The sequence below is a fragment of the Panulirus ornatus genome, chromosome 27 (assembly GCF_036320965.1).
Source record: "Panulirus ornatus isolate Po-2019 chromosome 27, ASM3632096v1, whole genome shotgun sequence".
Taxonomy (NCBI): domain Eukaryota; kingdom Metazoa; phylum Arthropoda; class Malacostraca; order Decapoda; family Palinuridae; genus Panulirus; species Panulirus ornatus.
In genome coordinates, this window is record NC_092250.1 from 14,009,595 (window position 1) to 14,023,099 (window position 13,505).

The 13,505-nt window shown below is 42.1% G+C and overlaps 1 long non-coding RNA gene across 1 annotated transcript in view; it reads left to right on the forward strand.

Annotated features, from left to right (window-relative positions):
• The window catches only part of LOC139757579 (uncharacterized), a 140,122-nt gene that overhangs the window by 55,290 nt on the left and 71,327 nt on the right, over window positions 1–13,505 (forward strand). Inside the window, exon 5 of the long non-coding RNA XR_011714671.1 lies at window positions 7,774–8,126. This is a non-coding gene — a long non-coding RNA (uncharacterized lncRNA). The remainder of the gene's footprint in view (window positions 1–7,773; window positions 8,127–13,505) is intronic.

Sequence of the window (13,505 nt, forward strand, 5' to 3'; positions counted from 1 at the left end):
ATTTACCTTTTTATCCACAAAATCATCTTCCTACGGTTAATTGTTAATAACATACTCATTTGGCATGAATATATGGCCTCATTGGGTAGTATGCAGTGCAAAACGAACGTTACATTAAGGGTATGCAAGTCGTTTTGCCGGATTGAGACAACGCTTATGTTCATTACGATGTTCGGAACCGTGACTAGTGATTACGTTGTTTGGCTCCTGCGTCTTTATTTGTTCGGTTGTGGTGGAGAGTTACGGTTGTGCTGTCCGGCAAGACTCACGGTGGAGCCGTCACCCAGGGAACTACAGAGGTACGGTGCGGTAAATGCTGGAGGAACGTTTCTTGCCTTCTCTGCGTGCGAAGGGTTTACCTCTCTCTGCCGGGTCTGTCATTTCTACTAGCGACAGAGGCCCCGTCCACACTGCTTGTATTGGTCAAAGCTGGTCCCTAGGGAACAAGATATCCTACAGCTTTTGAACTAGGCCAACAAAGGAGCAGACCAAATTGTCATTGAACTTGTTTGGGCAGATATGGTGCACACTTGGTAACCAGGCGACGAGATGACTAGCCTCAACTGCTGAACCACGTCCACGCCCTTCGGAAACTCTGTACTTAAAATTGGGTTTTATTTGTCTTTATAGATTTATAGGTTTATAATTGCTTGATACACATGTGTCAATAATAAGCAGAAGACAATGTACACTTATATGTAGAGAAAAACATATGTTTATGATTTATTCACGCTCTTATGGAGGGTTTTTCATGTCAACAACATTTTTGTTTTGTCTTTCCAACTCCATGCAATGATTCACGTTTGATAGCGATTACAATAAAATATTTGAACGGTTATTCGTGTTTGATTGTCTATTGCTTTTATGCTGTTTTAAATGCCGAACCTCCCACCGATACATACCATCACATCAGCGTCATATGCACGAAGAGTCGTAAGTGAAGAGAGAGAAATTAATAATTTCAGTATCGGCCAACTTTACTATTGACGAATGAAGGAGTGTATCAGTATCCTGCTTAAGAAAAGGGCAAATCCATAGTGGTAGGAGTGTCCATACGAATATGGTAATATATTGGGGAAATCGTTTGGCATAATTGTAACCTATTTGCATAATTAATATCTCCAGTGTTCAGTTAAGAATATATCTTGCTGCTCAGATACTTAAACGTACTTCAGCAGCATTTGCTTCACTGGTTTGCATTATCCACTTGCAACCTTCTCCCACCTACAGCTTTATATAAAGATATCACACCTTCTCCAGTTAAAATGTACGAGGTGCATCTTTATTGTTAGGATAATGAATGAGGATGAATGTCACAATTCGACCTAGAAGTGGATGGTATGGGGATAAGATCTTCTTTTCATCCACAGAGGATAATGACACTATGTATAGTTGTATACATATACCACAAATATTTGTAGAAGAATCATTCTGTTCCACAAGCCTTCAACACAAAATTATGGGTATATAAAAGAGTAAATATGGTTAACTTTGGTAGACTGACTGCACCAAAAAAATGAAGGAATTGGAGCAAATATTTCGGTACAATATGGAAACAGTGGTTATAAGTGGGATAATTTGTGTCACTATTTATGAAATTTTGCAAAAAGAAAAACGTAAAGACAAAGATAGACCTGTGTTCCCAATAGTACGAAGCATGTTAATTTTCAGTAGAATGTGGATACTACATAGCATCGAAAAGAACTACAGAAGCTTAAACATCTTGCAGATCAAAGAAAAATATATTAATTACCGTACGTTCTCAGCAATTCACAATTTCATGTTTACAAACATTGGCTTGATATTTCTTTCATCATGTGGATCTTATTTTGGCACCTATTCATATGTTATTAACAGATGTTGTGTTTGGCACCTATTCATATGTTATCAACAGATATTGTATTTGGAAATCATTTTATTCATTCACTTTACTGTCAGGCAGACAGTATAAGATTAATTTAGCTCAATTTGTGCTTTTTTACCAATAATATGTGTTCTCGTTTCATCTTTGTGTCTTTATTTGTTTTGATATCGTAATTTGTATTACTTGATGCATGTGTATATGCATGTGAATACAGCCTATCATAAGGTGAAAAAAATCTTCTGCTATGTATTTATCAATATTGTATTGCACCAAATGAACATCACACGATAATTTGTTTTCGTTTATCACAATATCTAAGAAAGAGGTGAAGTGTAAGAGTATTAGAGAAATCTAAATTGCGATAAATTACCAGCACAAACCAAAGAGAGGATCAGGACTTATTATCAACAATTCATATCAACAGCAGCAAAATAAGAAAAAGAGATACGGTTCTTGAACCATGGAGAAAAGTTTGTGTAATTTCATAAAATGTCAGTTTTTTTTTTAGTTTTTCCATTGCTCAAGCAAAACATAACATTCATACCACACAAAGTAGAACAAAGGACTTCATTCCCTGCAAAAATTATGGCAAATTTGAATATCTTACCATTACCTTTAAGTCTCTCGTTTTCTCTGGTAGTTTATCTCTGTTTCCTGTTTTCTAATAGTTCTTAGTTCGCCCCCAGATGGCGTTACTGCAAGCATCACAAAAATTAGTATGTCAACGTCTTAAATTGCGTTTCTTTCTATCTGTTTTTCTCTTAGCTCGGCCGCCATTTGTAGTCTTCTTTGTGTCGCCTCCCAAGACGGATGTGCTTCTTACGCTCTGTATTTCAAGTCTGTGTTACCTGATGTCGTAGTGTCTTCTCGTCTTTTCGGTAAGTCAGGCTTTGCTTAGCACTATGGCAATGTTTCTGTGCATTTTTCCTTAACAAGTGGGGCTTCCTTGACCTTTTATTCCGCGTATCTATACGTAGGAAGGATTACACAGCTCCTAGCTAGGATGCCATTTTGGTTTCGTTTAGAATGCCATGATCAATTCTCTTCTTTCAGCTTTCCAATCTTCTGTTACCCTTCACTGATTTCTTTGGATTATTCACTTATATTCAAATTTAGTGTCGTGTGTTTATTAAACATACGTGAAGTGCTGCTTCTAGTAGCCTTGTATGTTCGGTGGTTTTTGTGTGTAGAGTAGCGCTTATAGAGGTGTCTTTCTCACAATGAAGTGTTTACAAGGAAGTGTTTTTTTCAAGCTTAGTGCAATGCTTTGTTATGTTTCCGTGTGCTCAGGGCTGGGATCAAAGTGTATTACCTTCAGTAGCTCACTCTAAATATTGTTAGTGAGACTAGCCCCGCAGCGGTACCACAAGAGCGAACACCGTTGCTTCGTTGCCAGCGAACTTCATTGGTTCGTGGGTTTGAACCTTAGTTCTACCGTTCTAATTTGCCTTTCGAAGGGGTCAAAATTGGCAGCCAGCCACTTGAGAGCCCGAACAACAAGCTCTTTTCATGTTGTGGGCCAGTTACCAGTGTTAAGTGGCAGCGTTTCCTCTAGTGCGTCTGCCTAGTTCATAGTTAGACAAAGGTAATGAGATTCGCTGACCCTTGCGTTTTGCTTTGCTTTCAACCCTTAGACTTCGGCTTCGCAAATTCTAGTAAATGTTGGGTTCTGTGCTGTTCTATGATATGCCAATCTTAGGTGCTTGGCTGCCTTAGAAGTGTAAAACAGTTGAATTCCCTCTGACGGCTTCAGAACGGCAAGTTTTTCAAAGTTATTACAGCTAATAAAACATCGTTCTGTTCAAGTCTCACTAATACAACTTTCCATATATAGAGTTTAGCTTAATGAAAATATAAATTTCCACGGATGAATAGACTCAAGACACCAGTCAAGCAAGCCACCATCAAATTATAAGATCAAAGAGGAAATTTTGGGGACAGAAATGGAAGCTAAATCAAATCAGTTGAATGAATTACGATGTAGCTCCAGGAAAACAGACAAAAACCACACTCATTCACACTCAGTCTCTAGCTGTCATGGCTAATGCACCGAAACCACAGCTCCCTATCCACATCCAAGCCCCACCGATATTTCCATGGTTTGCCCCAGACGCTTCACATGCCCTGTTTCAGTCCATTGGCAGCACGTCGACCCCGGTATACCACGTCGTTCCAATTGACTCTACTCCTTACATGCCTCTCATCCCCCTCTATGTTCAGGCCCCGATCCCTCAAAATCTTCCTCACTCCATTCTTCCACCTCCAATTTAGTCTCCGGCTTCTTCTTGTCCCCTCCACCTTTGATACATATACCCTCTTTGTCAGTCTTTCCTCACTCATTCCCCCTGTATGCCCAAACCATTTCAATACACCCTCTTCTGTTCTCTCAGTCATACTTTTTTTTTTTCCACACATATCTCTAACCCTTTCATTACATACTCGATCAAACCACCTCACACCACATATTTTCCTCAAACATCTCATTTCCAACACATCCACCCTCCTCCGTACAACCCTATCTATAGCCCATGCCTCGCAACCATATAAGACTGTTGGAACTACTATTCTATTCCTTCAAACTACCCATTTTTGCTCTTCGAGATAACGTTCTCTCCTTCCACACATTCTTCATCGCTCCCAGAACCTTCGCCCCCTCCCCCACCCTGTGACTCACTACCGCTTCCATGGTTCCATCCGCTGTTAAGCCCATTCCCAGATATCTAAAACGCTTCACTTCCTCCAATTTTTCCCCATTCAAACTTACCTCCCTATTAACTTGTCCCTCAACCCTACTGAACCTAATAACCTTGCTCTTATTCACATTTACTCTCAACTTTCTCCTTTCACACATTTTTTCCAAACTCGGCCACCAACCTCTGCAGTCTCACACGAATCAGCCACTAGAGCTATATCATCGGCGAACAACTGACTCACTTCCCAGGCCCTCTCATACACAACAGACTGCATACTAGCTTCTCTCTCCAAAACTCTTACATTTACCTCCGTAACAACCCCATCCATAAACAAATTAACCATGGAGATATCACACATCCCTGCCGCAGACCAACATTCTCTGGGAAACAAATACTCTCCTCTCTTCCTACTCGTACACATGCTTTACAGCCTTGGTAAAAACTTTTCACTGTTTCTAGCAACTTACCTCCCGCACCATATGCTCTTAAAACCTTCCACAAAGCATCTCTACGTGCTCTGGTTCAATCCATTGACAGCACGTCGACCCCGGTATACCACATCGTTCCAATTCACTCTATTCCTTGCACGCCTTTCACCCTCCTGTATGTTCAGGCCCCGATATATATATAGTTGATTTTTCTCTGCAGTGAACAATCCCATGACATAGGTAACGATATTTTTAACACGTTGAAATAAGTTAAACTGCATTTCAGATCATGATTATTAACGGTATTACAGATAAATGTTCCTAAATTGTTTATTTTATTACTCAGAATGTTTATATAATCTGTTAAAAAGCAGTGATCATGTAGAGTTATTACACGTATCACATGTCATTAAATAACGATATGTTAAAAGCGTTTTATATTCAGCAATTTAACGGACGAAAACAATGTGTGGCGATCGGTGAGACCTTTTTCTATTTCTAAAGTTTTTATTCTACTAATCGGTTATGGAATTGTAGTGATGGTTGTGATGAAGTGGTGGAAAGTGTTTGTAAGTTGTGGATAGGTTGTGGGTAGCGTAGTGCTAACGTGATGTATATTATCCAAATGTATATCATTATTTAAGCTATGAAAAATTATTTCTTTTCAATGGGTCCTTCCTTTTCCAGGCTAACTTGTACCCAAGGCCACCATCAAGAACTTGGGCAAAGGCGAGAGTCTAGGGCGCGTAGCGAGAGAGAGAGAGAGAGAGAGAGAGAGAGAGAGAGAGAGAGAGAGAGAGAGAGAGGAGTGCTGGGCCTAGTGGAAAGGAGAGAGTAGGAGGAAGTGTGATTAAAGTCAAGGATTAATATCATGTGACATTTTGACGAAGTGGGAAGTGGCTGAGTCTTGAAGGCTGTTGTCACGGGTATATATATATATATATATATATATATATATATATATATATATATATATATATATATATATATATATATTATCCCTGGGGATAGGGGAGAAAGAATACTTCCCACGTATTCCCTGCGTGTCGTAGAAGGCGACTAAAAGGGGAGGGAGCGGGGGGCTGGAAATCCTCCCCTCTCATTATTTTTTTTTTATTTTTCCAAAAGAAGGAACAGAGAAGGGGGCCAGGTGAGGATATTCCCTCAAAGGCCCAGTTCTCTGTTCTTAACGCTACCTCGCTAACGCGGGAAATGGCGAATAGTTTGAAAGAAAAAAAGATATATATATATATATATATATATATGTAGGGTGATGTAGTCAGTGGGAGCTGTTACCACCTGTTGATATCCATCAACGGTAATGTCGTACTGGCGCTTTCGTCGACCACTTGGATCCACTAGGGAGACACTGATGGGGATAATGAAGTCCAAGTATACCATTATTCTGACCCACGAGTCCCACAGGTCCAATGGTGCCTCTAAACGTCACTTTCTTTACTATGGAAACCCACTTTTCCACCTAACTGACCCTACCTCGAAAAGGTGAGAGGGGGTGTGTGAGGAGTTGACCCAATGGCAGTTTGAGCACAGTGATGCCACGTCGTGAGGAGAACTGCAGCTCACACTGTATATCTCCCCGATGCTCAAAGGACAATGCAATACCCAGCTGTTCATCCTCCCCACGGGAGATCTGGTCTATAAATGGGTACTTGATGCATCGTGGGGGGGTATATATCTATCTGTCTATCTATCTAGGGAACCTTATTCGTTGGACACACGCTCATGTTATTGTGTTATCTTCTCCTCTCACTATGACCAAGACTAGCCAAACGTGAAGTCGTGGTGTTAGAGTGCTGAGTTTTTTTGACAGTTGTGTTAACTTGTCGGTCAAGTTTTGAATGCGATTAACATCAGGTTTAGACGTGTGATTTCTTAAATGTTAAGGGAATGGTTGAACTCACGAGTATCTTGTATAAATGGGGCATTAAAAGGTTACTACGAAGTTTTTAGCATTACTATGCTTTCAAATGTATATCTTCAGTATCCTTTTTTCCCCTCATGTCACTTACACACACACACACACACACACACACACACACACAGTACACACACACACACACACACACACACAGTACACACACACACACACACACAGTACACACACACACACACACACACACACACAACCACACACACACACGTACACACACACGTACACACACACACACACGTACACACACAGTACACACACACCCACACACACACACACACCCACACACACACACACAACACAACACAACACAACACAACACAACACAACACACACACACACACACACACACACACACACACTTATATTTCTCCATCCGTCCACTGGTTGGGTCCACCTTGTTGATTTAACTTTCGCCCAACTTTTCGATCTTCATTCCTTAACCTTCAAGTCATCAGGCATATATTTCCTCCAACTTCCCTCCTTTTTTTCTAAGGTCTACTGCCGCCATGTCTTGATACGAGAATTCAGTAGACTTCCTCCTCACAGTGTATATCCTGTTCCAATCCCCACTCCTATTCAGTTTCACATTACGTAAAAAAATGGAAAAAAAATTTTTCGGTACTTTGGTGTTCTACCCAGTTTACTTCCCCCAGTCACCGCTAGGTTTACGTCTCTAAGTCAATATATTTTTTTTTACCGTCAAGGTCCACGTTATTGTCACACGTAAGATGACGTTCCAGATTATAACGCCTTCTTCACTATTCTTGCTTTCAGCTTCGTGTTAAGCTTAAACCTGTGGGAGTACAATTGTGTTTTGTTTTTCCATTCCCACAGACCTGCTGGGCAGTGAGCGAGGCGGTGTGCCCAGCTGTGGCCAGTGTGCGAGGCTGTGTGGCCCAGCTGTGGACAGTAAGAGAGGTTGTGTGCCCAGCAGTGGATAGCGAGCGAGGCTATGGCCAGCTTTGGACAGTGAGCGAGGCGTTGAGCCCAGATGTGGACAGTGGACGAGACTAAGGCCTAGCTGTGGACAGTGGACGAGACTATGGCCCAGCTGTGGACAGTGGACGAGGCTATGGCCCAGCTGTGGACAGTGAGCGAGGCTGTAGCCCAGCTGTGGACAGCGGACGAGGCTATGGCCCAGCTGTGGACAGTGAGCGAGGCTGTAGCCCAGCTGTGGACAGACACAGGTGAGTGACGGTCTTAACATAACTCCGGGTCGAGTAAAATAAACCCCATACAGTGAGGCCATCAGCTGTGGGATTTACATGACTCGTATAAAGGTTAAGGTATGACGCCACTTACGCTCTGATGTGGTTTGCGTCACGCGCGTAAAAAGAAGAAAAAGAAAAAGCGTTCGCTAACGCCATCATTGAAGGTGGTCAGAATTTAAAAACCACCAGTTTCGTTTAAGTAGAGGGAACGGAAGAATTGAAAGACACCAGACAAGGGACGTATTTGCAGTCGAATTTAGTGTATTCTCTGTGAAGTTTTGCCTCTGTGTGTGTGTGTGTGTGTGTGTGTGTGTGGGAGATGCTTAATTGGATACAAGGGGAAAGGAAGTTGCTGTAATTGTCTCATTATTGCTCGTTAAGGTAACTACTTTTCGTCAAATAGTTAGGTCGTTCTATACACAAAGTCGTATTTCATTTCGCCTTTTGAGATTACATGTACATCCATATGTAAGCAACATGTAGATGAGTTTGAGCAACGAGTGTATAAAGTCCCACCTCCCTCCTCCTCCTCTCTCCTCTCCCTTCCCCTCCTCACCCTCCACCTCTTCCTCCTCCTCCTCCTCCTTTCCCGCCATGGTCGTTTGTGTGCAAGAACTTTGCGCTTTCGCATACGAGTTTCAACTTCCTGCATACGACTGAGTTCTAAATTCCTTCTCCTTTGGCTCGTGTTATAGTGTCTTTGCCCTTCGTCTCCCCCATGTACCTCCTGCCCTACTGTACATACGGCAGAAGACACAGGTATAAAATGCTTCTAAGTTTGTCTATCAATAATTCACTTTTTCTCTTTTTTCCCCTTCTGATCGAAAGAAAAAGAAAAAAATTTCGAGAGAAAAATATTCTGGGTTAAAGCTTATGTGTTGTATAGTTTTAATAGTTGTGAAAGCTTATAGTGTTGTATATATGTAATAGTTGTGAAAGCTTATAGTATCTATTTATGATAGTTGTGAAAGCTTATAGTGTTGTATATATGTAATAGTTATGAAAGCTTATAGTGTTGTATATTTGTACTAGTTGTGAAAGCTTAGTGTTGGATATTTGTAATAGTTGTGAAAGCTTATAGTGTTGTATATTTGTAATAGTTGTGAAAGCTTATAGTGTTGTATATTTGTGATAGCTGTGAAAGCTTATAGTGTTGTATATTTGTAATAGTTGTGAAAGCTTATAGCGTTGTATAGTTATAACAGTTGTGAAAGCTTATAGTGTCTATTTGTAATAGTTGTGAAAGGTTTTAGTATCGTATAGTTATAACAGTTGTGAAAGTCACAACATCTAGTTAGATCCTAGTTTACATCAGTAATATCGAAGGAAGTCACTGATGTACGTGTGTATCTGAAATACTGTAAGAACCAGAAGACCTGATTCAGAGATAAGACTAAATATTGAGTTTGGTCTATAATACTGCTGTAGAACTGGGCCACATAATTACAATCTCTGCCGTGGATCAACACAAATTGCTTTTAAGAGGAGGAGGGATGGATGAAGGGAGGGAGGGAGGAGTACTAGCGAGAGGCCCAGGACTGATTTTAGGTCGTAAGAATAATACGAGTAGGAGGAGACATATACAGAAGGCAGTGTTAACCGATCGATACAAAGCCATTATTAACTCGCTAGTTAAAGCCTTCGCCACTCAAGTAAGGTCCAAGAATACGTGAAACAAGCGCTGACCTTAATAAGGTCAGGTGCTTCGAAATAAATGGGGTAATTACCCGTCAATTTAGATATGTAGTAATGTGGATCATCAAACGAAAAACGGGAATAGGAGCTTAATAGCCGCTTTAACCGCCAGCTTTCGTTTTCTTTACAGGTATACAGGAAAGAGAATTGGGTTTTCTTTGACATTGTGAGCAACGTGTGAGTGAAATGTATTGTCATTCTCGTTAAAGGGGAACCTTAGAACACTTTTGGATAAGCTGAGCCACGGTGAAATGGTTGAGTTATGAAGGAACCTGCTAAAATAAGCTGGGCTTTTCAGCTTACCGCTGCATCAGCCAAAGCTCGCGAATAACAGCAAAACAGTAACATGGTTGGAAAAGGAAGGCAACATGGATGCCATCGAGTAGAAATATTAGGAGGCTGGTCGAAGCTGTGGACTTTTTGGAGGGGTAGATGGTAGAATGGGTGATGGTTAGGGGGGGGTAGATTTGCACAAGAGAATGGGTGATGGTTAGGGGTGTGGGGGGTAGATTTGCACAAGAGAATGGGTGATGGTACACTTATGATACTCATAGTAGAATTGCATGGTTAGACTAGATGAGCTAGAAGAGCGAGGATTGCAGGCTGAGGACATGGCGAAACATTATGAAAAGAAAATGTCCTAGATTATCATTCTATGGACGGCCTGATGTGAGGGTCAAAAATGTTTCTGCAGGCTACGTGTGATGTCGAACACGGTCAGAATTTAGTAACAGACTGTGAGAGTCTGAAGACCTCTCTATCGAGGAACGTAAACTTGCAGGATAAGAAGGTTTAAGGCTTGTGAGACTAAAAGACTGAAGGATTACCCATGGAAACCCCTAAGGGTCTGATCAGAAAACTAAACTGCCCCTTACCAGAGAAATGATGGATACTGATGGATGTAAGAGTGCAGGACCCAGAGCCAAGCTCTGAGATCGATGGGCAAAGGTGTGCATAGGTCTGATGGCTCTGACGTGAGCAGCTCGAACCTGATAGTCGACTGATGCAGTTCTACTCAGCTAGACCCCAGAGGGTGATCGTGGATGGTCAAGGAAAAAGGACAGACTGTCCAGGACGCATCCGCTCTGGTGGAAAGGCATATATCCATGAATGAGGTGATGGATAACAAGATATATCGCGACTGCAAGAAGTAACAGACTAGTAGACCCACCCCCTAGTTCAGAGAGGCAGTAAGAACGAGGCTTGCAGACGTATATTGATGATGGTCTTTAGTTTCGGTCGAAGACCATATGTTGAATATGAAGGAAATGATCACTTAAGGGAGGGGGTGAAGTCTTTAAGATACCCTAATGCAATGGACTTGCCTGACGCAATTTTCAGAGATAGAAGAAGTCTGGCGAATCGATAAATACTGTCAAAGAGTAAAGGACCTCAGAGGAAAATCTTTTGACATGGAGATGGATGACCAGAAAGTGGTAAAGCAGGCTAGGAACCATGCCTGGAAAGGACGAGTAACAAGAGGCGGGGTCGTCCAAAGTGACGAGTTGAAAGAGGAGCGAGAGAGTGGCAAAGGCATTATTAAGTCAGGTGACGGAAGAACATGAGGAATCAGATGGATCCAGGCGAGCAGAGAAATCTTCCCCAACTCAACTTCAAGGGAGACGAGGATTGCAAAGTGGCCCAGACTTCCACATCAGAATATTCATGTACACCAGTTAGGACGGGATGGTAGTAAATATTAGCCAAAGCTTTAACCACAACTCCACCTCATGAGGATTGTTAAGGGGTCGAACTCTACTGACAAATAATGGAATAGCGAGTAGACTTATGGACAAAAGAAATGCTCGCTAAGTTATCCTGAGCAGACACGAAACAGAAGCTAGGAGATGCCTCTTAGGTCGACACCTTAAAGAGGCACAGAGTCCTAGTTAAGACGGTCCAGAGGAATGCAGTTAAGATGGTACCTGTATCAAGGAAGCTGAGGTACGGTGAGAAACTGCAAAAGGTTGAATTGCCCACTATAGAAGAGAGAAGAGTAAGGGGTGGCCTGACCAAAGCCTTCAGGTTTTCAAATCATTCTAATGACGTGGAGAAATTCTTCGTTGGATGTAGTGACGTCGTTACCAGAGAGAATAACAAGAAATCTAATGTATTAAGTTTCTTAGCTTAACCCCAAGGGAACACGGCCACTTCTGTTTATATTTTCATCACAGACTCAAAGACGTTGAAGCTACAGACAGAGGCAGGAGAACACTGAGTTGTGCACCATGTTTCCCTTCTGTCACCATTTATTTACTCTCTTACTGCTTCTAACCACTTGAAGTTATCGTTCAAATCTACCGTCATCTTTGCCTTATCCATTCTAGTGTCTGGATTATTTATATCCTTAATAACTTCCTTACTCTAGTTCTTCCATGATGCCTAATAACTGTGTTACAACTGACCCAGTTGCGCCTACAGATATTCTAACTTAAGATGCAACGCTTTCGTTAGTTACCTCTGTTGTTAACATTGAGGTCATTTGATAACCTCCTGTACACGCCACAGAAGAAGCACAGGGCCCAATTTGCCTCCGTCTCTTAAAGAGAAATTCCTTATGCTGTCTCAATTACGCTGCCAGCAAGCAAAATTGATCTGCTTCAGGCATCTTAGGGGAAAGTTCTGTGACCTCAGCAGCTTTAAAGGTGCCGAGCGGAAGGTGTCTGCACCTCGAGGAAGGAAGGATAAAAGAGATAAGGAGGATCCGAGTGAGTTAGAGAAATTTAACGCCAGAGATGATGCATCATCAGAGAGGAAAGTAACGGTGTACGAATGTCCAAGAAGCACTTTAGGAGAACTCCACAAGTGATCATGAATTGGAGTATCTGTGTAGATAACTCCTACACGCCTACTTCTTTGGGGAACCCATACTCAAACCACATGGGAGGATGAAGCCGGAAGAGATGGTCTCATTAAAGATGGACCAAGCATGAGTCATGTTAGACCAGGCAACCTACATCCTGCTACGAGACGTCCCACAAACAGATTATGACTTTCCTCCGACACACAAGTAATCGAGGAACTCTTTACTCAATGTCCTAGGTTCACAACTCGACACTCGGCTCAACATATGTGCTCTTTGTATTGGCTCCTCCTCCTCCTCTCCTCCTGTCTATTCTGAATACCGCTGTATCTGTGGCATGGAAGTGGGCCGATCCATGTGGTCGTCTGGCGTTGAACTGCAGTATATCCATCAGAAGGCAAGCCAGACTCAAGGGGGTATATCAGACAGCTTTACAAGAAGACATGCTTCTTCTGGTTTTCCTTTTTAGTAAAAGAAAACGCACCATCTTCCTGGACCTGATGGAAACTGCAGCTGCTCTGATGGTACAGCCTTGAAGTGGGAGCCACACCAGACTCAAACAGTGTTCGTGATGCGAGGGTGAATGTGTGGTGATCATCTTGTATTTGACCATGTTCCCGTCAATATTACGTTGGTGTGATGGCGCTCCTCCTCACCCTTTGAATGCACGAGAGATCTGGAGGTAGCTAGTCACGTGGGATAACACACGCCCTTCCAAACACACTGCAGAAGAATGAAGCACTGTGTGCACCACGAATTACATCACAGACGCAAACGAAACGCTGGTCCCCCCCATCTCAAACCACAATACATTTTTGTGCCGTCCAGTTCCAAAGACGCTGGAAGTGGAGGGAAGA